The following is a 27,257-nucleotide window of genomic DNA, read 5'->3' as shown; positions in this document are numbered from 1 at the left end:
ATCCAGTAAAAGAGTGATACTGTCCCAAAAGCTGTGCGAGGTAAATTGTTAAGATGGGCAAAGTATCATCATCCCCATTTACAGGTAAGAAAGGAACACAGCTTGGGCCTCTGCCTTTCCTTAATGACACTTTTACTGTATGACAAAAACTACACATGTGCAATTCCAGGAGACTAATATAGATGCTCAATAGTGAGCTAAAATATTATGTGACAGTGAGCCAATAGTCAAAGATTAACGATCTAGCCAATTAAACTTGCCAATAGAATTAGGCAGCTACTTTAAATTATCCCAATCATAAGGATGAGTATTCACTGTTTATATCTGCACAATATGTGTTACAGAGAGCCTTTTGGAGATTTCACTAAATATTCTCCATCACCATGGAAGTATCTGTGTAGTACTCATTTTCTGCACGGTTTAAGTTTTTGGCTTGGCTTGCACCTGAGAGCTGAAGCAAGTCCCCACCACTACACAGGGACAACAAAAAAAGGCAACAAAAAAAAAGCCATAACTTTTTTTCTCCTTTTAGAATCTGGCTCATACAAATGCAGTGATTTGTACTTACATGATGTACACTGTTACCCCATGCACATCCACTAGACCATCACAGCTTTCCTAAAAAATTAAACAAATCAAGGGCCATCCAACACTAAACCTAAAGATCAAATCAGCAGAGAGGGGGTCTTGCAGGTGTTTTTGGAACCATGAATCCAGGAAAAATTAGAGGAATCAAAACACCTTGGTTTTCCTCTTCATGCCATGGTGAATAAAAACATGGACTACAATCAAAGCACTCAGGGCTTCAAAGGAATTCTATTTTTCAGAAGGGATTTTTTTCCGCTATTTTATTTATCAGTTTGTGTTGTTCTGTCACTGCATTTACATAAAACTGGATGCATTTATAAAAGAATGTGTGAAAAAGAAATTGATTAATGGGGATACCACAGATCTACTTCTGCCTCTCCCCTCATATCCAGTTTTGACATTTTCAAGCCATTTCTAATATGATTTGGTTTCAAGAACAATGAATTTATGAATTCATAAATTCAATAAATGTCACACTCTTATGAGCTGCTAGTGGTTTGATTTTAAGGTGCACTTTCTTGTCATATTCCAACCACCTACAATATTACAATTATGCCTTTCTTTAAAATAGAGGGCTATTCCCAACATATTAATCCTTATTTAATAATATTACTTCTGTTGCTCTTCTACTGTATGATGGGCTCTTCACCGTATCTCATGCTACTGCTGTCTTCAGTGAAACTCCTGCTGTGTTTCACTCCAGAATTCATTGATAACTACAATGATCCTTTTCCCACATTCTATAAATCATCATTGCTGCCTTTCAGACAGTCAATAAAGACTGCCAAAACTTTGAATGCTGAAAATGAAAGGTGCGCTGCATATTCAAACAAATGTCAAAAATAGACATAAAAACTTCCACTTCCACCCAATAAACTTGGCAGCTTCCTCAGAGCTGCAGATGCCTATCAGCTCTCTGGGATGACTTTAACTCCCTGCAGAAGTGATGGGGCAGTTGTGGAGGGATAGAATGTAAGAAAATAAAGATAGTGCAGAAGGCAGTCTCACACTTGAGGAGTGGCAGCTGCACTAATCACCAAAGATTAGGAACAGGCCTGCCCTTAGTAGGCCACAGCTGTGTCCAATAAGAAGAAGAGCATTATAAAAGGGTGGGTTAGCTGGGTGGAGAGAGAGATGGGATTTATTGGCTGTCCTGTGAAGAAGGGGTTAGTGCTGTGAGGAGATGCCCATGAAAAATCACTGAGAAGGTATGGAACTTTTGCAATAAGATGACAACAGGCAATAACCGATTTTCTTCTCAGCACCTCTCTGAATTTTATTTTGTTCTAGGTTGAGTTTATTAAGGTTATGACCCCATGTAGCAGACATTGAGAAGTTGTCTTATTTGATCAGTGCATCAGACAATAAAAATTCTGAGGAGAGAATACTACCTTAACATGTTTGTCCAATTTAACTTGCATTTGGTGCAACCCTTCTCAAATGGGGCAACCCATGATAGCTCAGGATCAAATCCAGACATCTTTCTCATAAACAAAACAGCCACCATAGTGAAAATAAGGTCTGAGTAAACTTCAGTTCCTTCTTTGTACCACCAGATATCTCTGAAACTTTCAAAAATTTGATCATAAGCTTTAGGATTTATGTTGAAACATTCTTTAAGTGTAGTATTTAAATGTCTATGCTACACTAACACATATTGATGGGAGAACCTCTAATTTCTATCCAAGTATTGTGTGACAGTTTTGTAGTTGAATGTAATATTCAGGAAGCTGAGTGGCTGAGAGTTGAAAACCCTAAAACTAGTTTCATCACAAAACTTTTCAAAATATTTTTCTTTTCCCTGGAGCATGCTGTCCCTCAGATCTTTCTGCTGGCTATGGGAAAAAAGCCACTCTGTGCATGAAGCACTTTAAGTCAGCTTGTAGCATGATAACTTCTAGCACAGCAAATGCCTGTTGAATGTACTATTCACGATCATTAATCTCAGCCTGAGGCTGGGCACTGAAAAATGGGGATAAGAGAAAAGGAAGATGGTGTGGTAGCACCAAATCCTTGACCTTTTCTCATTTTCTTAGATAAAAGAATCTGAGTGGTAAAGAGCAATTCAACCTCATTGGGTTCAGCAGTCATCAGGTGGCGGGGATGAGGTTGGTGTTTCAAAGAATATGCAAGACAGACACCTTTGTGAGTACATTGATCACTATTATTTTAGGGTGGCATCATGCAGTGCTAACTCAACTATTTTCATTTCATTTACAATTCTTTTCCTTCCATGTTACTGTACATAAAATAAATCTGATATTTTTGATCTTTTTCCCCTTCCATTATACAGCTTCTAATTAGACAACTGCAGTTTTATCTAGGTGTGAAAACGTCAGCTACATATAAGGAAAACATCAGTATTTTTCTCAAGGAAGTACATGGCTTTACAGCAAGATCTCTACAGGGCACAGAAACCTATCTAAGAGGTATGGTAGAGAAACCTCACATAAATACCTTATTTACAGAATGCAAATAGGATGGATTTCTTAAGGTGCCTGGCAGAGAAACATGAAAATTGTCAAAGCCTTAACCAGATACTTAAAAGTTCTGGTTTTGCCACTGACTGTCACCAGCTGCCCCAAAGTAACTTGGCACACACAAGGCATTTGCCTCAAGCCTAAAGGCTCCTGGTGAAATGCTGAAATGTAAAATTGTCCCAGGCTCTGAGAAGGCTTGCAGAGCATGTCAGAACAGGACATGCAGTACTGAGAACTTGTACTCATTTCCCTGCACCTTAGCCTTCATTTCAAACCATAGTTGTTTGGTTTAGACTTTGAGGAAAATGTTTGAGGAATGTCCCAGAAAAAAATAAAGTAGTGAAACTGGACAAAACTTCTAATAATTTTGTTCCTAAGACGAATATTCTGTTCTCATATATTGAGAAGCTACTGCCTTCAATGACAACCTGCCATGGTCATTTTCAGGGTGTAATCATTGGTGTGGGAAAAAAATCTCTGCTTTGAATTTCTCAATATATTTCCCTATAAACATTTAGAGATTTTTTTTTTATAGAAACATTAGGAAAATTGATATTTAGGACAAGCAGAAATATGTGCATCAGAGCACTAAAGAGGAATGCTTTTGCTGCATATGTGTTTTTCCCAAGACACTGTTCAACAGGGCTGTATTCCACACAGGACAGATACAGATCCCTATACCAGCTCTTCACTGGCTCATCCCTCATTTCACACTTGACCAATTTTAATCTCTTTCAATTGCTCCAAATAGTAAGACAGACATTATTTCCAGAAGCTATATTTAGGTGGGTCTCTTGGTTCTTTCCAGTGAAAAGTAAAGCAATTAAAATCGTGCTGGGGATCTATACTTGTGTGCTCTCATTTCAGACATGAAAGCCCAGAAGAACAACCTTTGTTTTTTCTTTTTACATGGCTGAAAGTTTATTTGGTTTGAGATCAAAGTTATGATTTGTTTTTTGCTAGTGATTCATAGGTAACTGCAGTACCTGCCAGTTCAGTTGGCATTTGCTCTTCCTCACCTCATCACCACAATAAGCATTCTGCAAAGGAGCTTGATCTTCAAACTGATCTCTGTGAGGCAGCAAGGATTCAGCTCCTTCTGCTGTAGCTGTGTTTGGGCTACAGCAAAAGAGAAGCAACAGCTCTATATTAATCAGCACCTATAACTTGAAGAAACTAACAAAAGCTAAATCAGAAATTTGCTGTTTCGTAGTCACTTTTATGATTATTATATTTAAACTTCATCTATAGTGTTTTGTTCTTTAATGCTAAAAATTACATGAGAAACCTGCTTTTCTGACCTAAAAGGTTTACATAAAAAATGAATGGACAAATTGTAGCTGGTAAAAAAGGCCTGGCAAACAATCAAAACACATTTAAACTAATAATTTATAGCATTAAAATTTGTAGCATTACTGAAGTTTAGTTTCCTAATGCATACATGGATGTGCACGTGCGCTGGCACGAGTGTATATAATGTGCACACAAACATGCGGAGACACAAAGTTGCAACTAGTTTTCCAAACTGTGAGACAAATGCATGGACAGAATCCCCTCGGTCTCCTAACAAAGAGGATCACTTTTGATCTCATGTAAATTCACTCAAGTCAGGGGAAATTACACTGGAGAGAGGTTTGACCCAGAATGTCAACACTTTTGAGCAAGTACAGATTTATTTATTATGCAATTATTCAAACAGAGGGACTTGCTTTCTCTTTTAAGAGAATGTGTCACGCAGTTTGATGTGTGCTGCTCCTTTTTCAGAAACTGCTTTCTCAGTTCAGGCTAAGGCAGAACAAGCAGAGTCAGGGACTTGCCTATTTGATTTGCCTGTCTTTGCAGTAGGAATATAAAGTTTGCAAGTCAGCCACAATAAGATAAGTTGCATGTCCTAGGACAGTGGAGAAGATGGGATTCCTCCTGCCTGGGTAAATAAAGATTGAGATGAATTTTGATACATCTTCTTTGCACCTGTTTCCCTTTTTTTGCTAGAGCTCATCCCTCCCTTTTCCTTCCCTTGGCAATATTTCAGTTTGTTTGGCTACCAGCAGCACATCTTCCCTCTAATGCATATCTAAAGCTCAGTAAAATAGGATCAAGGAGTCCTTTCTGGCACCAAGGCAAATAGTCCAGGCTGACTTGTGTGCCTTTGATTTAGAGCTGCCTTCCCTCAAAACATATTGGCCATACACATGCTCCATAGTACTTTCCCTAGATTCCTCCTTCAGCTGTACATGATTTCTCTATGGTTCCACAGCTTAATTATAATTGGTTTGTGCACTCCTTCCTGTTGGGAGCCAAAGACCAAACAGACACTTACGTAGTGGAGATGGCTGGGTAGAAGAAATGCTTTAGTGTCTTCTTTGGCCCTCATTTATTTAACACCATGCACATACTGATTTTGACTATTTCACATTCCTACAATCTCAAGTAGCTTTCTGGAACAGATTCACTAGATGTTCCTGTACTTTCTTGTGCCCCAGCTGGCAGCACAGCTGCCCCTAGCCAGCAGTTACTGTAATTCTACAACTGGACTTCCTCTGCTTAAATATAGAATTAATTCTGAGGAAAACCACTATCAGTGCCTCTCTTTCTTCTTTCACTCTGAGTTTGTTACCTTGTTTATTTACCTAAATCCAAGCCTGCCCCACTTAATCCTAGACATTCAACCAAATTTGCAAATGATCCTCAGCTGCCCCCGTGTTTAAAGAAAAGAGGTGGGGAGATTCCTTTAAGCAAAGTCATCTCAGAACTGCACTATTTATGGCAGATGTCAGTATTTTTCTTCTAATAATATGGATGCCCAAAACAATCTTATTTGCGCATAGTACTTGATGAATAAAACTCAGACAAAAGGCAGCCCCTAGCTGAAATAAACACCTTGTCTCCCAATGCAGGTAGATATTCAGTGATTTTGGATCTCTCCATCAGCAAATCCTTTCTCCAGGACTGAAATCCAAACCCTATATAAAGTGCCAAATCGAACTCTTCCTACATCTCTTGGCAGGCACAGCCTCAAGATGCCTGTCATCACTCAGCATATTTATCACTCAACTTACACATCAGACACTTAGAGGTAAGCATTGGTGCCAAAATCTCAAGAAGCTGGAAACAAATGTGACTTCAGAGATCAAACACTCAGTGGGACCAAATCCCTCTGTAAGAGCGCTGTGCCTTGGTAGATACATCTCTTGTTTACTGTCTTTCAAAGAATAGAGTTATTTAACAATGAGCAAAATGCAGGCTTACAGACACATCAACAAGAGACTCACTGTCTTGATACCTCATGGGACTGTATTGTGCCTCTCATGCAGAGTGACTAGGCAAAGTGCATGCTCTTTAGACTATGGTAATTTCCACTATAAAGAACAGATAAGAGCATTCCCCACAAATTAAATGATGGAGACAGTAGCTGAAGTCCTGAGGGTAACAATGCTGAGTTTCTTATCAGGACTTAATAAAACACAGCACAAGATAGTCTCTAGGGAATTCTAATACAATCTTCACCCAAAAAAATTTTGTTGGTTTGGAGTTTAATCAGTATCTTGGAAATTACATGCAAATTTACAAACTACTAAATTCATAATTAGTGTAAGTGTTACGAAACTATTTCTGTCCCTTGTAAACTGAAAAACATGACTTACAAAGAATACAATCAGTGTACCAGCAGATGTAGGGATACTTCTGATTGTGCCTGCCCATGTTCCAAAAAGGGCTTTTATCTTTACGTGATAAAAATCTTAAATAGCAGTAACGCCTCATCCTCCAGCTCAGGGACAGTACGGTGTCAATCACGAGATGAGGTTAGAGAGAAATTGCTTACAGAAGCATTGGGATGAACAGATTTATTCTCCAGTAGTGCCTCTGGAATATATATCACAGAAATTATTGGTCTACATTGTCAGTTCAAACCTTCCAACACAGTACTTACATAGACCTTTAAACTGCCTGGGACACAGAGTAACCTGACCACAGCAACACATAGCAACCACTGTGGTCACCAATAAAGCAAACACAAAGAAAACAAATAAGTTTTTTTAAAAAGTTATCATTGCATAGGGACTGGATTGATACAGTGGCAATCCTTAAATGCACTGTCCATATTGAGTACTTTACCTGTGATTCCTGAGCATTTCTGTGTACCAGTCTTCTAAAAGGAGACAAAACTGCCTCCCTCCCTCCAATACGTAGATACTCTCAAAGATCAAATTCATTTAAAAAGCAGCCCATAATTAAGATTTTTTAAAGTTAGATTTTGTATTATTAAAGCATAATGGGGTCCCCTAGGTTCCAATTAGGAAGCTGATTAAAAAATCTTCGAGTTTAAGAAGCTGCAGGTAGGGAGTTCTGCTCTCAGCTGCCTTGAATTAGCATATTGATGGCACCACAGCCCTGGCTGGAAGGAAAGGCAGAGACCCTGCAGACATTTTGCCAGGCCAGCACAGTGCTTTGTGAGCACTCCTGCCTCAGTCCCAGGAAAAAATTACTTACACAGCCAGGCCTGACCAGCAACAAAAAAGTTATAGCAAGAGAAATGTACTGGGCAAAGTATTTGCTGGTAGTGGTACTTCAGGGAAAAGGTACTGTGATTGGAGCAACATGAAAAAGAACAAATTGTAACCCAAAACAAAACCTATGAGGTTTCTGGCTTGGATTTGGAAGGACATTACTCTATGACCTTGATCCATAACAGAGCTGCAGCTTCAGTTTCAGCATACAGCAAAATTCTGGCACAAACCCAGAAATTTGTTTTAGAAAGGCCCCTGAAATCTGGGTTAACTTTCATCCTCTTGAAAATTTAAGACAATTAGACACACTTGTTTCAAACTGAAACTCACAAAAAGTGAGTTTAGCAGGATATTTAATTTTTCATTCTGAGCTCTTAAACATTAAGCTGATGCTGGTAGAGTGCTTATACACAGTTTCATCCTAGAAGTCAGTTCCCAGAGCACTCAGGCACTTACTGAGCCCTACAGAGCTTTGTGAGCGCTGTGAAGCCCACCACAGGGAGCAGGGGGAATTTCCTACCACAGGTGTCCAGCCTGCTGCTCTACCTGCCCCTTCCTGATCTAACCAAGGCTCTTCAAGCAGAAGCAAAGGAGAAACCTACAAGGCACTGTAATAGCAGCTATTAAGGAAGTTGCTTAAACAAGGTGCTCAGGAGACACAGTACAAAGTTCAGTCTTGGTGAGATAATGGAATGGAAAGCACAAGGAAGGAAGGTCTGAAGTCTGTCAGAAGAGCACAGAACTGATAAACTGGTGAAACTTATCAAAGCTTACACACTGATGACTATTACATGAGAAGAGGATGAAAGTGACTCATGCTTTGGTGGAAATGGGGTTTTTTATGTTAAGAATATCACTTTTGCTTCAGGCAGTTCATTTGGCAGGAGACACTGGAGGGTTTGCACATCATCAAGGATTACTCTGGTGGATAAGGTTTAAGCAAGTACAAAATTGTTCCAAGATGTCTGATGACTGAGGTGAAGGGAAAATAATTGGGATTATGGGGTTTATCTTGCTTCATTGTTAATAAAAAAAAATAATAGCACTGAAGGACTACCTTGGCATTTTCTTTATCCTGGATAATGTTGCAGTCTTTAGGCTCACGAACACAGTGCACTGCAGAAATGTGCCCAAATGCAGAGGGAATCTACCTTGGTTCTGGTTCAAGGACTTCCTGTTCTCTGTAGCTTCTCAGGTTAAAAAAGCTCACTTTGACCTGTACAGTTTTCTTGCAAAGAAGTTTTTTCAGATTTTAAAATGGCTCTTCTCCCAAAAAGAATGTGTGAAGCAAAGGAATAAAAATGCAAAGCCAAGATAGGCATGATTATAGCTCCCATGGCACCTGTAACTCAGATGTCTCCAGCACATGAAGTACTTTATAATATTGAATTTGCTGCTGAACTTGGGCCTTCACTGCATTGTATGTACGGTATGTTCTAATGGGTTTGACCAGTCAGCTTATAGCTTGTTAAATACTATGAGTCAGCTTTCCATCTGTTTCCTTTCTGTTAGTCTCTTGACTGTATTCTCATCTCCATCACAATTTCTGTCATAGGTCCTAGACTAGATCCCCCTTTAATTCCTCCCGTGAGGAACTAACTAAAATCCACAGCTAAGGCAGTACTTCTCATCTGCTGCTTCTTTTGAGAAATGTTCTTCCCATTTCCTAGAGTAGGTCATGCCTGAGCTGAGAAATTGTTGTGGTGTGTTCATTAAGTTCATTTAATTCCTCCCCCATTTTATGTATCTGCTCCCCCCATGTTGTGTAAAATGGTTCTGCCCTGCTCAGTTTTCCCGCCACAGCCCTGCCAGTTCTATTGTCAATCTGTTAGGTTATATAATTCCTCCTCCCCTTTTTCCCTTATATGTATGCTTTTTCTCCTCCCTGGGCCAAGTCAATCACCCCCCACTCCACCTAGTGTTCCAGAAGCTTCTCCTCTTTGGGGGTTGTGGTTGGCTGTGGTCCCGGGGCCCCTCCCATACCTGGTACCTATTGGGCTCTCCACTATGTCATTTGTGTTAAGTTCATCCCCTCTTCTCCCCCTATTGGTCTTCTGTAAACCCCTCCCGGGTCCACTCCTTCCCTTTATAACCCCTAAGCACCCTTTGTTCTTGGTCATTCGCTGGGACATCGTGGGCTTTCCAATAAACCTGTTTGGCCCCTGGCGAGTGTCCAGCTCCTTCCTTCTCGTCGTTTAGCAGCGATCCAGTCCGCAGCCAGCACAGCCCGAGGCCTTGCGACGCTGAGGGGCGCTGGCAGGTTATGCAGCTGGGTGTCGGCCCTAACCTCAGCTAGCCGGACTCTGACCTTCTCTGCTCTAGAAGGCCAAATACACGCCGCTGCAAGAAATGACATTGTGTCTTTGTGAAACACTTTGCTAAGCTGGTATGACTACTAAATACCACACTGCAAGTGTGGGCTGAAACAAAGCCACATTCTGGTGAATGCTGCTTATGAATCCTGAGGTTTGTAGATGCATTTTCAAAACTGTTCAGAGACTACCTAAGTTTTCTTCACATGAACACTTTCTTTGGAAATGCCACCTGAAAATGTCAAGTGATGCCAACAGCTTCAGTCCAGACTCTGAAAGTTTCCGTATGTGTGAATTGCCTTTCATGCACAGAAGGGAAATGAGTGCATGAGTTCTTGTTTCACATCCTGTCATGCAAGGGCACCCAGAGACCTCATGCCTTGTACCTTTGAGCATTAGATTTAAAGGAAAAAAAAGAGACATAGTGTTGCCTGTTACGCTGCAGACAGCCAAAGTAACACAAAAGACCTTTCACATAGCACTGAATATTTAGGAAAAGCCCATTTAAGGAAAAGCAATTCTTTGTGAAAATCCCTGGAGTGTTGCTCACTTCTATAATTGGATGTATGTTCTGAAGAAGATGTACTGAAAAAACAGTCATCCTCGTCGGACAAAAAGTTAGTCTAACTCAGTATTATGTCCCTGGGCATCCTGTAAATGCAAAGGGAAAAGTATAAAACCAGGCAAGCACATAAAGATACTTTTCTAAATACTCCCTCATGATTCAGATATTTGTAGCTTTGAAACTGTGCCTTTAAAATACACAATCCATCCCTCAAGAGGAACTCAGGTCATGAAAGGAGAATAAAATGAAAGCTAAGAGTGGATGCACAGATTGCCACAGCAACAGCAGTTGAACTCTTGAATCTATGCACAGGGCAGTTTCTGTTTTGAGGTAGGAAAAGACATGCTCTGATGCTAACCTTGTAGAGACCCTCATGGTTAGGTAGGCCAACAGCAGCTCTTCACTATTTTCTTTAGACTTATGAATTCACCTAAATACATAAATTTTTTATTTTATAGATGAACCACTAAAGTGAGGCAGCAAATAGTTTTCTCTAATGTGGTACATTCACCTATAGATTATTATTTTGAATAAAATGCATTCATGTCTTAAGTGTAGTTAGTGTGGACTAAGATTCTACTGACTTCTTAGAATGCCAGCTGCCACTGAAGTTGTTTAAAAAAACAAGAAAGAAATTTCAGAAAACTGTATTACAATATATTTGCATTTATAATGCAAATCAAGTAGTCATCCTAAAAATTTTAGTGGATATGTATATAATTGGGAATTGACAAAACAAAATCATGACTTGACAGTCTTTGCTGTCAGTTCTTTTAAGTTTCATATATCACAAGAATTCAGGTACAATAACAGTTTTCTTTAATTATTTGGAAAGCCAAGGAATACACACAATTATGCAGTCAATAAGGATGTAAAACAATGCCTTTTTATTTTAGCTGTGATGTGCAAGATCCAGAATGGAAAACACATACAGGTTAATCAGGAAGAAGCAGAAGAAGAAATCAGAGAGTTTATTCAATCAGCTCTTTACAGTTGCTTGAAAACAGTTCTGCAAAACAATCCTGAGAATGAGTAGCTGATACTTTTCTATCTTTTTCATCCCTCAATTTTCTGTTTTATTTATCATAATTAGACTGTAATATCTGGAGTGCAATATGGCATATCTAGTGGCAGCTGGATTATCAAAGAATTAGGACTCCAATTAGTGATGTTTATGGACACTGGAACAAGTGCTTTGCAGAAATCTTGTCTATTCTAACTCTGCTTTTATAACAGTAAATAATGTTACCACCATGGGCTATTATTACTAATTTGTCATCTTACAGCTGATAGTGCTTCTAAAATCACTTGAGAGGGCACACAGACATCCACAACCACTGTAGCACTGTGCCAGGACACTGACCCACAGGATGTACTTCCCACATCCTGCTACACTTCTGTAGTGCACCAGACACCCTACAGGCAGGTCTGCAAACCTAACTGGAAGCAAAAATCAGTGTAATGTCCTTTCAATGTTCTATTCAGGGTAAAATGATTGAAAATACTGGAAGCTGAAGAACTGTATTAACAGAGAGAATTTTCTTGCACTGATTTCTTAAAGAGCCTTACAGTATGTCCTCTGTGGGCCTGTGAAATGTGTGAGGAGAGCTCCAGAAAAGGCAGTCACTCCACCTGAAAGAGAAAGCAGAGGAGGAAAATACACACCTTTCTTGGAGGTGTGTATGTATTCATTCAATATTGCAGTTTATTTCCTTTGCTTAAGCACTGTTTATCTTGCAAGACTACTCTGGAGAGGAGCAAACAGCTCTGGCTGCAGCTTATATTTTAACTAGGTTTCTTAAGACTAAGTCCAGAGAAACAGAGTGAGAGTATTAATGCGACTCGGCTAGAAAGCTCTGGTGTCTTTGTCTCAGTGCAGATGTGCCCCCACTACATGGAAACACAGAAAGAGAAGCCAGAGAACAAAAATCTTACTGTTTTATTTGTTTTTTCCTTACAACCTGTCTTTTACCAGATACATTACATACCATGTCATACATCGTTTTCTCAAAAACTATAAATTCCTAATTCTGGGGAGTAGGAACTACATTTTGGTTCTGTGTTTGCACCTAATACAATGGAGTAATTAGTACTCTGCACTTCAAAACAGTCTATTTGTTCCTCAGGCCACTGTTTCAAGCTGCTCTAACTTCATTTTGCCAGCCAGTTCTGTTGATGTCTGTAGTCTGCTTAATATGCATATTTGCTCTGAGCCAAATCACCTGATATGGGAAGAATCTCATCCCTGCCCAGATGCAATGAATTGTCTGTTACTGTCAATTTATTCAAAATTTTGCAATGGCAGCACCACTGCAAGCAGCCTGTTCTATTAGTTCCCAATTTATATTAATTCCATATGCTGCTGTGTATTAATACCTCTCATCTCTCTTGCCTTTAGAAATAAAAAATATGATTTATCAGCAGCCTCTTTATACTGCCAGTATATAATTGCACATGGGCTAATTGTTAAAGTTCTGAGGGAGCTACACTAAGGGATCAATCCCTTTATTGCTGCAGTAATGAGATTTTAATGGCTGGCTGGCTAGACCTTCTGGCCTTCTCAGGGAGGCAAGCCTTAGCCATACCCTCTCTTTCTGCCCATTAATCATCAGTCTCCCATAATAGTACAACATGCACTATTGCAAACACGGAGCAAAAACCAAGACTCATTGCATCTTATTATCTCCATCAATACATACCTATAACAAAACTGCAGATAATTTCCTTACATTGTTAGAAAAGAAGCCCTGGATGGCTCATGGCCATGGTAAAGATACATCAGGTTTATCATATTTAGGTCAGTGTTTCCCATCCTGGCCCGTGTAATGCTGACCTGTAGTTACTAACAACTGATGACGTGTTTAAAACCTCACGCTCTGGGGAAGCCACCTCACATCACTGACAGCTGTAACTCATAGCTGGTCACTGGAGAGCAATAGCATTTCTGTTTTTGTACAAAAAGCAGAAAAGGCCTTGGCTGTGTGTAAGCCCTGCTCAGCAATAACAAAAACATCTTTCTATTATCAACATTGTGTTCAGCATAAATCCAAAACACAATCCCATATCAGCCACTGTGAAGAAAATTGACTCTACTTCAGCCAAAACTAGCGCTGCACCTTGTCTCAGTTCCTGACAGCAGGACAGTGGAAGAGATGCGCAGACTTCCAAGTGATGGATTTATGGATCCAGTCAAATGGAAAGTGATCAAGTAAGCAGCTTTTCTCCAGTGTCTGGGTAGGGTCGTGGACATGCACCACTGCCAAAGAGCCATGCTGCACAGCTGTATGTTGTGTACCAAGAAAGGGTTCTGTACAGTGCAACCAGCAGGTTAACAGCATCTATTTGAGCCTGCTCACTCACTTCTTCATTGACTATGAGGTGAGGAGTCTGTGATTCAGATTCTTTTTGGCCAACATATTTTTTTATCCATTTGAAGGAACCGCACACTATCTTGCAGGCAATAGCAGCACTGGATTGATGGGAGTCACACACTGTCGCAGACATTTCTCCACAGAAATCCTTTCTTTCAGATTTCTGCGTCTTCGGGAGGCCAGAGGCCCCCGAAGAGAAGGTGAACAATTATTATCAGCTGCTGGGGAATGCAACAGGAACACCTTGATTGGCTCATTTTCTATGTTTATAATTAAGAGCCAATCACCAGTGCAAGCTAGGGGACTGAGTCCTTGAACACAACTTTGTTGTAGATTTCTTTTCTATCTCTTCGTAGCTAGCCTAGCTGCTCTGCAAAACCTCTCTCTATATTCTATTAGTATAGTAATAATGTATTATATATAATATATTAATAAATCAAGCCTTCTGATTCAAGAAACAAGATTCACCGTCTCTCTCTCTCACCAGCCGCGCCCACTCAGGCGCGGTAATATCACACACAATTCTTTTATGCTCTGTCATAAGAAACACAGGCCAGACTAAATACCACTAAGCTTACTGTACACAGAGTAAATTACACCAAGACTTCCTGTGTCACATATTGTTTCTACCAAACTGTAAAGATTTGGAAGACAGTAACTGATGAGTATAGTGTGTTTGAGGGCCTGGTGTTGAGGGAAGGAAACAGCAATGTGGCTGTTCAACAAGCAGAAGTAACATCTTATTTCCTTGCAGTTACTTCATCACCTTTCACATAACACACGTAACATAGAATCATAGAATGGTTTGGAATGGAAGGGGCCTTAAAGATCATCTGGTTCCAACCCTCCTGCTATGGGCAGACACCTTTCACTAGGCAGCTTGCTTAAAGACCAACCAATGTGGCCTTAAACACTTCCAGGGATGAGGACATCCACAACTTCTCTGGGCAACCTGTGCCAGTGCCTCACCACACTCATAGTGAAGAATTTCTCCCTGATATCTAGTCTAAACCTACTCAGTTTTAGTTTCAAGCCATTCACCCTTATCTTATATTACATGTCCTTGTAAAGATTACTTCTCCAGCTTTCTTGTAAGCTCCCTTTAGGCACTGAAATGCCTTCTCTTCAGCTGTCATGTACCTGTCCTTCAAAGAGGAGAACACAAAAAATATTTACAGTCTATTTTTACAGAATAAAATCTCTTCTTTGAATGCAAAGACTATTCTAAATACTACGGAGTAAGAAAGAATCTGGAAACAACACAGTGATTACAAAAATTAAATGGGTCCTCATTAGAAAAGTTTAGAGAAGCTAAAACTGCAGTTAAATTTCCTGTCTTATGTGCTCAAATTGACTTCTTGGTGCTTCCTCTGCACATTTGCTCTTGCCTCCAACACACATCCCTCATCATCCTCCCCACTCACAAATTCTAAACAGTTACAAAACAGCCAAGTAACTAGCACAGGAGAAGGCAGAGGGCAGTTGTGAGAACCTTTTTGAGTATCTCATGCTGTGTATCTCTCACTGCCCATGTAGCCACACACAGATATTCTCATCCCAATCCCTGGCACTCCTCCTCAGACAGGGAAGGATTCAAGGAAATCTGCCTGAAGCCACTCAAGAAAGGTAAAGGCAAGGTGTTGTCAGAGAGTGAAGGCACAGTCTTCTGGGTTCAGTGTCTCTATTTTTGATGTAAAAGTACAAAGGCAACCCTTTGCACCCTAAGAAGATATAGGACCTTTGTGATCTACCTCTTCATGAAACAAAGACAGCAAAAGATAGTTCTGAAATATTTACTTCTAGTTTGTTTTAGTTTGTTCATCCAGAGTTTAAATTTCTTTAGTAATGGACAAAATGTTTTTCTTTAGTTTTTGTATGTGAAGAAAAGGACATGATAGAGACAGAAAAGCAGGAAGATGCAGTGCCTAATTTTGTTTTAATTTGCTGACCTGAGCAGCACTTCTGCCAGTGTTACTGGTTTGAACACCAGACTCCAGCTTTAGTGGTGTTATGCTCTTTACCTATGGCAGTCATCTGCTGGCTTTCCTGACAAATGGCCACAGTGCCTGAATCAGACTCTGGACTCACTGCTGTTGTAATCAAAAGTAATTTTATCCAGACAATCCATGGCCTGTGTGCCTGTGCACAGTTAGTCTGGGATGTCTGGAGCACGTAGGTGGAGTACACAGATGAGAGCTTCTACACATATGCTAATTTTCCCAGTGGAAATATTGACAATATTAAGGACATGGAATCTGAAAAATATATCTTCAACTTTTACACAGATTATATGCTTGGGCCATTGTGCTTTCCTTTGCACTTCTGGAAGAAGGCACACCCATGATCACCTCAACACTGAACCAGCTGTTCCCTGGGGTTTTTAAAAAGACACACAGAAATTCAGAGGTTCCACTGAGGGGGACAGAGGGTTGAATTCATAGTAATTTTTCTTATTATCCAATCACAAATTATAAAACCATGGATATTTATTTTAATAAAAACACAAGACTTAGGCACTGTGGGAAACAAAATAGGCAAACAATTTTTTTTTGCTCTAATTTTTCCCCTTATCATTCAATGCAGAAGAACTGGCAAAACGCAATTTTTTTTCTTTTTGTACTTTGAAGGATAAGTAGTACGAAAAATCTTTTTGCAAGGACAAATCAATTGGATATTTTAAGATAGATACTGACACAAACATATGAAAGATTACTTCATTAAAAAAATTATTCTGTTCTTATTTACATGCTTTCTTAATCTGCATGGAGTTTATCTCTTGATTTCCCATCTTCTATCACGGGATTAGCCTAGAATCCACCATGCTCCACCACCCTGACTAATGGGACAAATTGACAGTAAGCCACTGCTAATGAACCAGGTTTTAGAAATGAACACAAAGTTAACCGAATCAGAATTATCCATGACCAAATTCTGTAACATATTCTACCCTTGTCATTTGCTCCAGTGGAAAAAGCACAGAAAATGAAAACTACACCAGATGGGAACTGATGTACAATGTTTTGAATTATTATTGCTAGCAACAGCATAACAAAGAATTGTGCTCCTACTTTCTAATTCGTTGGCATTTTCTGACCAGTTTGTCTGAAGCTAAGCAACTCAAAGAAGGGCAGCATCCAATCACAGCCCTGTCATCTAGAGGGCAATCTGTCTTTGCCTGCCAGCCATGTAAATGCATGGCTGGAACACCTATTTAGTGAGTCAGCCACGGTCCATTAAGGAGCCAGAGCCTGAAATGGGAAGAAGAGCAATGCAAGCCCCTGCCAGCCCTGAGCTATGGAGAGCAGAGCCAGTCTAAAGGCTAAACACATTGTTAGTGGAAGCTGAGGGTTGAATAAACAAGTCCTGTTCTATCAGACTTTGCTTCTTAAGCCTGCTACTTATTGTGTAGTAAATTGGAAGTCATCAGGATTAACAAGCTTTCTGAGTCAGAAGATGGAATAGCTGGACACCAAGTGTAAAATGCAGCAGTTTAGAAAGCAACATCCAAGCCCTCATCTGACCAGGTAAATTAAAAAGTCATACTTGCTTTCAGAGCACTCACTACACATCACTTGAGGACAACAATGCCCCCACCCCAATTTCAAATACATAGAGGTGCATCTTAAAACAATTAGCAATTAATAGAGTTGGCATGCACTGAAGCAGCAGAAAAATTAGTGCCATCAATCATCTTTCAATATCCACTGCAATATCATACAGAAATCTCATCTATGTATTGCGATGCAGCACAGAAACTGAACTGTTAGTATTGTTATTAACTTAAATAAAACTCAATCTACAGGATTTCAAACCTCCTTTGAAATTCAGTTTATTAAATGCATCTCCCATTAAGCCACTTTCATTATTTAAATAACATCATGCAATAAAAATATTGTAAGATTAAACTTGCCATCTAAGTGATTTATTTGTAAGTCGCAAGGAAAATGGACTCATATCACTTCCAAGCACAGATTAAAATATTGTTGTACTCTCTATTTGAGAGGAGCTTGATCCTTATATATAGGGCATACATTTCAACTTAGGAACATTATGTGGAAGATTCCCTGTGTTAGCACAGATTCTTGTGTCATGCATAGGCACAGGGAAACAGTACCCATTGAAGAGGAGTACCTGGCACAGGTAGTACAAACTCCTCATCATCCCAAGTGCACGTAACTGGCGCATGTTACAGGTCAGAAAGAAGATGTACTGACAGTATTAGGCTCAGGCCTGGAGATTATGCACATGGAATAATTTTTTTCTCCTTTCTAATAGAGAAATCAAAGGAAAATAGTGGGCTGCAGGATGCAGAAGAAGCAGCAGTTTTCTTCTCAGTTAAGCTACTGAAGTCACTGTCACAAAACATGGCAGATACTATGTATTTACAAGGCAATTAATTGGACTCAATCCCAGAATAAATATCTATCATGATTTAATAAATACAAAGATACTACTTCCAGATGATGGGGATCTTGATCCAAATATTGCTGGATGCTGGAGAGTGCACTGGGGAGTTTTTACTGCATCTGGGTTAACTCAGTTCTTATCATCATCCCAGGCACCCAGATCTTACTAGTACTGGAATTTTACATTCTTATTCAAGCACTAAAGGTATTCAAGACACCATGTAAAAACTCCAGTTACTTTAAAAAAAATGCTGGGCATTTATACTCACTAACGCTATGGGAGACAAAACTGTGTTTACTTCAACCTCTAAATTTCACTGCCAAATTAATTTTATTCTGTGTCTCAGGCTCACCTCCATCTCATCTGCAGAGACGTCCACTGTTACTTACAGATTATCATATTAATTGGTGTATAACCTGTTGGTGTTTATCACAGCACTAAATCCAAGACAAGTAATTACAAAGTTCACAGTCTCTCCCACTGAGAGAAGTGGGTCAGTTTTCAGTTCTCCAACTTGCTTTCAGGCTTTCTTCCGAATCAGACCAGATTAAATTGATTTCCACTTTGCTCACTTGCAAATATACAATTCATAAGTAATAGAAATACAACTGCATTAAGAACATCTGTTACTGAAATACATGGATGATTGACAGAAAGTAAATTCTGTGGCTAGAGAACACAAGGCCACTATGATAAATTAATTTACCTTTTAAGAACTCTTGTGAAAGGTTCTACTGTTTTAGATGGGTAACTGTATCACAGAGTGCTTGAAGAACAAACTTCCACCTATTTCTCTATGAGGTCTTCCCTTTTTATTTTAAAATGCGCAGCCCTGTTTCACCCTCTCTGGTAGAGAAGCCTTTTGCTATAACCCTTTGGAGCAGTATGTATCATCTAAGGTCTGATCCAGTCATGGACTCCTTTAAAGATAGATAGATAGAGCTTGGCAGTTCAGCAGAGTAGGCTGGCGAGAAGTAGAAACACCACTATTCATGTCAAAGAGCAAGTTTAAACCAATTTTTGCTTAATCTAGCAGAAATCTTCCGTGTTGGGGAAGGGACTACCAGTGCCACCATGTTTGGTCGTGCCTTAGTTCATTAATAAGGCACAGAATTATACACAGGAAGGCTAGAACTGCACATGCAGATTATCTTGCTTTTCTCACAAATACTGAATTTATGACCAAAAAGATAGAAAACCATAGTATCTCTCAACAGTATCAAGGGAGTCTCCATGGAAAATACAAACTATGTCTGTATAATTCTGAACATGTAACATATTTTCTCTTTACACTTCATTCAGAAGGAAAAAATCCATTTTAGCTGAATAACTGGATTTTACAACTGGACTCTAGAAGAGCTGCTTAAAAAGGAAAGTCATTAATCTATTTTCAAACCAGTAGTAACAATAAACTCTTAATGAGTGCTTGTCATAAGAAAAGATAGATGTAATCTGTTTTAAACTAAGGTGATTTCTGTACCTACTCCAGCATGAGGCCCCTGTGCAACATCAGCGCTGCATCAACAGCCTGAGGAAAGGTTTGCTGGTGACCTGCAGCAAGGGCACAGATCAATGGCAGATTTCAGAGCTCACTTGGAGGTGGCATCACCTCCCATTTTGCTTTGCCCGTGCACTTCATCAAAAGGCTGCAATGAGGAAGTGCTCACTCACAGTCTGTAAAGGGAACTGTCATTTTCCAGACAAGACCAGGCAGCATTTCACAGACCCAAAGGGTTTGCCCATTGTACTGCACTGCAATGCACCCACTGAGAAGGGCTTTTGGGAACAAGAGGAGACTGTAGCCACATGTGACCAAACCCTATGTGGGCTGATTCTGGGAGAGGCCAAGCTCTGAGTGCCACTTCTTGCATTGCCTATGGTGACAGACAGATGGACAGAGGGCATTTGACCTTAACAGATAATGCAGATAAAAACAGAAAAAGGAAACTAACTGAAAGACTGAGTCAGGCAGAATTGAAGCCTTGTTTCCGCACACCCATGAATGTTCCCCCTGGCCTGACATGATTCATGGCTGGATCTGAGATGTTTGATGCTGCTTTGATACATGCAGTTAGCACAGGGCAGCCTAATACCAGTGCTGCCTGAAAAAGAACTGCTAAATGGTTTGATTAACAACTTTTAACAACCACATTTCTAATTTCCTCATTTCACTAGTGTTTATTTTATTCTATTCCTCTTTCATTCTCTTGTCAGGCAAATATAAGTAGGAGAGTTCTAATTATCTAAGGATATTGCTTTATAAAAACTTTGCTAATGACTTACTCTTGCTTATAAACCCTAGGGCATCAGCTTCTCATGTGTCAACAGCTTCCTGTGAAGTCTCATAATTTTGTCTGTAAACTTTGATTCATTCTAGAAAATTACCTCATCACTTCATATGAGAACTTTGATAAATACTTGAAAATTAATGACTGACTCATATAGCTTAATGTATCAAAAGAAGGGCACTCAGAACTAGCTGAAGAGTTCCATTCATTTAGGGATTTGTATGTGTATTTTTTAAGAAAAGGCCACACAACTTAATCACGTGGAAATCTTTCTAGTTAAAAATTTAAATGGATCTTGTTTTGACAGTTCAGCTCTTAGACTCAGCTGCCCTTAGGTCTCTTAGCTTTATGGCAGACTTTTTCAAAATGGGTCAAAGAAATGCAATAAAACTGACTGCTAGTTGCTCTGTCCAAAGCATCATCAGCATGGCTTTGTGGATCACAGAAGTTGACCTGGCTTGAATTACATCCTTTGGTTGCATTTTTCCCACCATCTCCTCTTATTTTATGACTTAAATCCTTATTCCTAAGAGGTATTTTACTTTGCTATAATTGTCCTAAATGGTTCTACTTTAACTCTGCATCTTACATTGGAGCAAGAAAAGCTTTGCCAAAGATGAGAAGGTGCTTTTGCAGGCAACAGCTGTGCCTGTGAAAGTTTCTCTGAAGTCCTATGAAAGGGACTCAACCAAAATGATTAAAGAATCTAAAATATTGGAAAAGATATTCTATTTCTCAGAAGTAGATAACTTATATTTTACAGAGTAATTGCAGTGATGTAATATACATATCAGTGGGATCAGCTTGGTAGAATGTGACAGGAATGAACAAGCACTCACAACCTCAGAAAGATGCCAGAACACAAGTAAGAATCTTTACATGGTAAGAGCCATATCAAAACCAAATTGTTTGTATTTTCAGTCAGGTTTTGGTTTCCCTTGTGTCAAAGCCTGAAGAGGGAAAGGATTACTATTTGGGGTGTATAGCACCAGAAAACCATAAGGAAAGCTGTTTCTGCAGACAGAAGATCAGGTAAAGACTTTCATAAGCTTTCAGTAATTCAGGAATTACATGAAGTGCCCTTGTCTCCAGAACTTCTGAATTATTTCACCTCCAAGACTATCTTGAAACCCAGGCCAAAATCAGACCAAACCACAGCTTTCAGCTTATCTCTGAGTAAAGGATGGCAAGCATCTGGTTCAATGTTCTTTCTCCAGGGTGTAGTTTTTTAACCACTATATCAGTAATCTTCACACTTACCATACTGTAACAGGGTTTTTTTCCCATGATAACCATGTACAGCAAAAGAATAGAAGACTATTTTTCCTTATTTATGAGGGGCTACAGTTTCAACAGTAACCAGAACAAAGTAACTGTCACCATGACAAGAACTAGAGGCACAAAACCTGAAAAGTAAATTTTACCTGTATATATGTTTTTGTAAGCTATACTGGCAGCAGCAGATTGAGAAAATGGGAATGGGGCACTTTAACTCCAAAAAATGCTTACCACAGTTTCATTATGTCAGACAGTAACTGAAAGTCATCTGAGCTTTAGGGAAGGCACAAATGGGAACTTTTAAAGATATAATATACACAACTGACATTTAAAAAGATAAACACCAAACTCAGAGCAAAGGGAGCTAATTTAATAAAATAAGGGTTTGGCAGAGAATGTTTATTTGCCTTAGAGGACTTTATTTCTTTTTTTTACAGAGCACCATTCACGTTGCTCATTTTCAGTCTTGGTTCATCCCTGATGGATCATTTTCTACTTACTACCCTTATTAAAAAATACTATTTCACAGCAGTAGTCCAACCATTGTAACAATACAATGCTGTGTATTTTGCTATTCATCTTAAAAATGCTCCATAAACATTGAAGACTAGATCACAACACTGAAATCTACCTTGAAGAAAGGCAGCCTACAGTTATTTCAGCCAAAGATCTCAATTGTCTCTACTCAAACACTGCAGTTACCCTTTTGCATCCTTCTTGTTGCTAAGGGTTCAAAGTGAGTAGAAGAATGGTTTTACTTGAGTTTTGATTCCTTATTTGTCATCTATATGAGAGCTGAGGCCCTTTTAGAAATCTCAGCATGACAGTGAATACCACACCAATGAAAACTGGACTTTTACTTTGTAAGGTGTCCATGAAAAATCCTCAACTGGAAGCCCATATCCTAAAATGGTTGTTCTGAATTTGAACTGCACCACACTGAACTATGCTAAAAGCCATGCAAACAATGCCTACACAAAAAGCCCTTAAAAATTTTTTCAAATAATTTTCTAAGATGCTAGATCCATTTATAAATTTTCAGAAGAAAAAACACAGAGAAAGGAAAAGAAATTAACATCTTCTAGTCCGAATGTTGTTTCTAACACCATTCTTTCATGCCAAAAGTGCTATTGAGAGGCCACTTCTCATGAAGACCATTTCCTGCAATATTCAGTCTTCTTCAGCTTGGTTATCAGCAGCTGCTCACCCAGGAATTTGGTCAGGGACAAGAGGGTTAGGCACTTTCTTTCTGCACACACTTTAAGGTGGACAGAAGAATTTTGATATTGCTCTAATATTACATTTGGTCTACACAAATACATTCTGTATCAAAGATGAAGGTATCATGTTTAAAATTCATGTATCATCACAAGATATATAATCTTGTGTTATTTAGATGTCTACTGCATCTTCAAAAAAAGAATAGAAGAAAGATAAAACTTCACTAATAGACTATTTATTTTAGTGTGGAAGCATCTACAATTACATAGATGTTTAAAAATTGCAGCTGTCTAACTCTGTTTAGTTGTACATTATGGTTGAGCACAATTTTAGGATTCATTTGAAGTTAATTATATGTTCTTTTTAAAATGAACACTTTTGTATTTCACAGCACAGCTACCAGGAAAATGCTCTTATGAACATTAAAGCCATGTTGATGTTCAAGAGATACCAGGTAGGTATATCTCTATGAAATGTATGCAACTATTCCCTCTCTCGGTTTCAAACACTTGAATAGGTTCTCATAATCTCAAAATGTCAAGCAATACTTTTCTGGAATTCAGACACAAGTAACACCACTGTTGTATCTTCTCTTCTTATGACGGAGCACTAAGAATGTCTTCACAACATTATTTTACTTTATGTGATGCCTCAGGTTTTAGCTTTTATATTTTTCAGATTCTATACTGCTTTAGTGTGTAGTTCTGAGCTTCACATTAGGGATAGTAAGCTCTCTTCACAGAGTAAGTAGACAAAACAATTCCTTCTTTGGTTGGTTCCAAAGACAAGTGATCCGAATCTCAGGCCCAAGAGCATAAACAGTGGAAGAATGAAGAGAGAAAAACAAGAAGGATGGGACTTCATAATCTAAAGCTATAATTGGACAATTAACTCCAATATGTAAATGGATCAGAACTAATAAAAGTGTGAGACACCATGACTGGTCGAGCATTTTGTGACCATTCTGGATTAATTTTGGGTGTAGCCCTGGCTAGGTCTTGTGCTGCCCAAGGTGTATCAATTGAGGCCTTCTCATAAATACCTGCTTTATTTTTTATCTCTGTCTAGCCTCTGTTCTAGGTCAGCCTTCACAAGGCATCATATGGACAACCACAGCTTTAAGTAGTGGTGCATTCTATGCTTCACAACCTTATGTTACATTAAGCAATACAAGTGGTAAACAATTAGATACAAATCCAGAAGAAACATTCTCTAGACGCTCCCAGTAAATCCATGCCTCCAATAATTACTGCCAAATATAAAGAATACAGCAGCAAGATGGCTCAGGTACCTATTAGTTATTAGTAATTTTAGAAGAACTATTTCTGTGAAAGTTGTCAAGAGGGTTTTAATCATGGCTTGGCAAAAACAAACACTTATTGACTTCAAGAAAAACAAATTATAAAAACATTGCATCTACTATAATTTATCAATGTGACCTCTCAGAAAATTTAGCCAGACATCTAAAATTAGTTCCCTTTATTATGAAAGCGGGATTGTGAAATAACACTCAATCTTCAAATTCACCTCCTTCTCACCTATCAGCTTTGCTTGTATTGAGAATTTTTGATTTCTCCCCTTCCTATTCTATGCTTCCATTCTAGTGAACTCAATAGTTTCTTTTCTCAACACTTGTGAGCACCTTTTTTCTAGATTACTATGTCATTTAATTGTTTTAGTTGAGACATAAAAGCAAGAAGGACCCTTTCTTAAAGAGATTTGAGAACCTCAGCCCTTAGGTGAGCCTCTTGAGTCATTTGGAAAACAAGACTTTTTGATTGTTCTGGGAAAGGCAGAATCAGAGGACTGTACTTACAAGAGCTGTACTAAAAATCACTGGACAACATTAAATACATTGGTGGGCAGTTTTTTTCTGTTTGTGATCCACAGCTCAAAACTGTAAATGTGCAGAAACATGTTTAAATTATGGAAACTTCTGAAGGGATCCAGCAGAGAGTGCATCCCAGTGCTTGGGATCAGGTTACAGCCATCAAGCTGGGAGACACTCCAGTATCAACTGTGTGAAACAAAGTTCAGTAACTGAGAAGTTGAAGTGGAAGCAAAGTTGAAAGGCAAAGCAATAGCATTGTTAAGTGTCAGAAAAATTAGTCAAATATGGCCACAAAGGCTGTTTTGCAGGAGGTACAGGGTTGCTGTCAGGAGTCTGGCTCCAGAAGAGAAGGGATGGGGTAAGAGCAGAGAAAACCCAAATGACTGCTCAAAGGAGCAAGGGTCAAAACTGGGAATCAGGGATCATTGTTTCCATGTCCAGGTCACATGGAAACAAGGAACAGCACAAAGCAACTGATGGGTTTATTCTTACACCTATTTGGAGGTAGCAGATCACACAGCAGATTTACAGAACAGTTCTCAAGTGGTCTCTTTGCTGCCCAAGCCAAAGCCCAGACAGTGACATAAAAGTTCAGTTGTCCAGCTGAAATCTAACAGACAATAACCACCTTTAAATAAATCCTATGACTTTCAGGACTGCACAGCAAACACTAGTTCTTGTGACTTCATTTTTACTCGGTTATAACTGAAAACTTCCTCTACCTCCCAACGGAGGTTTGAGAGTCATGATACAGACCTCAATGTTCAAAAATGAATTGCTGTGGGATATGAAATTCAGTTAAGCATAACCAGTACTTGGGACACCTCTGTAAGTACTATAAGTTTCTCATTTTGCAGCCCCAAACAAATGGAATCTACTAACCAATAAAATTTACTTACAGCTTTTTAATCCTGTTGTATGGCATTTTTTGATTCGGGGGGGGGGGAAGCCAGATGAAAATCTTATAACAGCAGTTTCCTGACTTTGATTGTAATGGACAAAAGGAGATTTTAGGATGCTGCAACTGCCCTATGCATTTTACACAGAGTATGAACTGCTGGGAAGAACTTTGTCTGAAGGGCTAGGAGGAGATGCAGATCTGTTGCCCAGATTTCAGTTAACTGCTTGTTCTCCCTAGAAATCTCTGAGAGGTAGTGCTGTCTGCCCATAAGTTGCCTGCCCTCTGTGGCCTCCCTGTGTGAAGCATGAATCCTTGTCTATTGGTTCTGCTATCACCACTGCCTCAAATGGAATTATTCCATTTAGAACCTCTCATCCTCCCAGAAACAAATGCTGCAAGCATGATCTGCATGTAGGTGTAGTTACACCTACACAGATACTAATCATAGATTAAACTAGACAGATGATTCATCAGAAGTCAGTACCCTCTATAAACACAGATATTTAATGCATAGATAGATGGCTGGTAATTGTCTGCTAATAATCTCTGTCAGTTTGATGCAATAGTATAAAGCTTTATTTTGGGCTCTAGCCAGAAGTACAGGATAACCTCAGACTCACCTGGCAACTTTCAGTGCAGGAAAAGGCAGGAAATCATAACACAGCTGCTAGTTCATTACTACAGCACAGGAGAGAAAGCAATCTCTATCACAGACTGACAAAGGTTAAACTCTGAGATGGAGTAAGGAGACCACAGTACTCTCCCCAGGCACACCTGACTTTGAGCAAAATAATTCTTTTCAGTGGGGTTTTAAAATTGCATCTCCAACTTCAATTGAGTGCATCTTGAGGTAACAGGAATACAGTTCAGAGCAACTCAAGCAATGAAGTGCTAAAGGATGTTTTACATAGCACTCACATCATGAGGAGACTTGCTAAGAACTCTGCTGGAAGGAGTCAAGAAAGAGATGAGCAACTTTAATAAGATCAGGGTAAATGAAAGAAAAATTAAAAGAAAATGAAGAAAAGAAAGGCCAATGTAATAGAAATCTTTTCTGACTACAAAGACTGAAGAGATAAAAGGAACTTCATGTGTTTTCTACCTTCTTTGTTTTTGGACTCAGATGCACTGGCACATCTCTGCCATTGTCAGTGAGTCAGAAGGAAAATCAAAAGCAGCAGCTCTGATCTGGGCAGTGTGCTTTTGAAAGGGACACTTCTGCTAAGAGTGTAATGCGGCACATCAGGCCACCTGGATAATGAGGGGCAGCAGATGAGAAGGAGGATTCCTTATGTCAGCTCCTAAATGAGAAGGCTGATGGCAGAAATAGGTCCATTTTGCTGGAGCTTTCATTAGGAATCATTTGTGTAAAAGCATTTGGGGCCTCTACTTGAGAGCACTCTGTTCTGTACAGAATGGGTGCTGCTGGACATAAAATTTCAAGAAGGTAATCTCTGGTTTGGAGCCACAAATGACAAACTCTCATCGCAAAACATTTCCAGAAATC

At 39.2% G+C, this 27,257-nt stretch overlaps 1 long non-coding RNA gene across 1 annotated transcript; it reads left to right on the top strand.

The window, feature by feature from the left end:
- Positions 1 to 1,717: 1,717 nt before the first annotated feature.
- Positions 1,718 to 8,377, top strand: LOC132074637 (uncharacterized). Its single transcript, XR_009418623.1, has 4 exons — positions 1,718 to 1,796; positions 2,625 to 2,733; positions 2,882 to 3,017; positions 5,966 to 8,377. It is a non-coding gene; the product is annotated as an uncharacterized LOC132074637 (long non-coding RNA).
- The last annotated feature ends 18,880 nt before the right edge of the window (positions 8,378 to 27,257 follow it).

This window comes from Ammospiza nelsoni, chromosome 6 (genome assembly GCF_027579445.1).
Source record: "Ammospiza nelsoni isolate bAmmNel1 chromosome 6, bAmmNel1.pri, whole genome shotgun sequence".
NCBI lineage: Eukaryota > Metazoa > Chordata > Aves > Passeriformes > Passerellidae > Ammospiza > Ammospiza nelsoni.
Note: the sequence above shows the minus strand (reverse complement) of the source record. Positions and strands in the feature narration are given on the sequence as shown.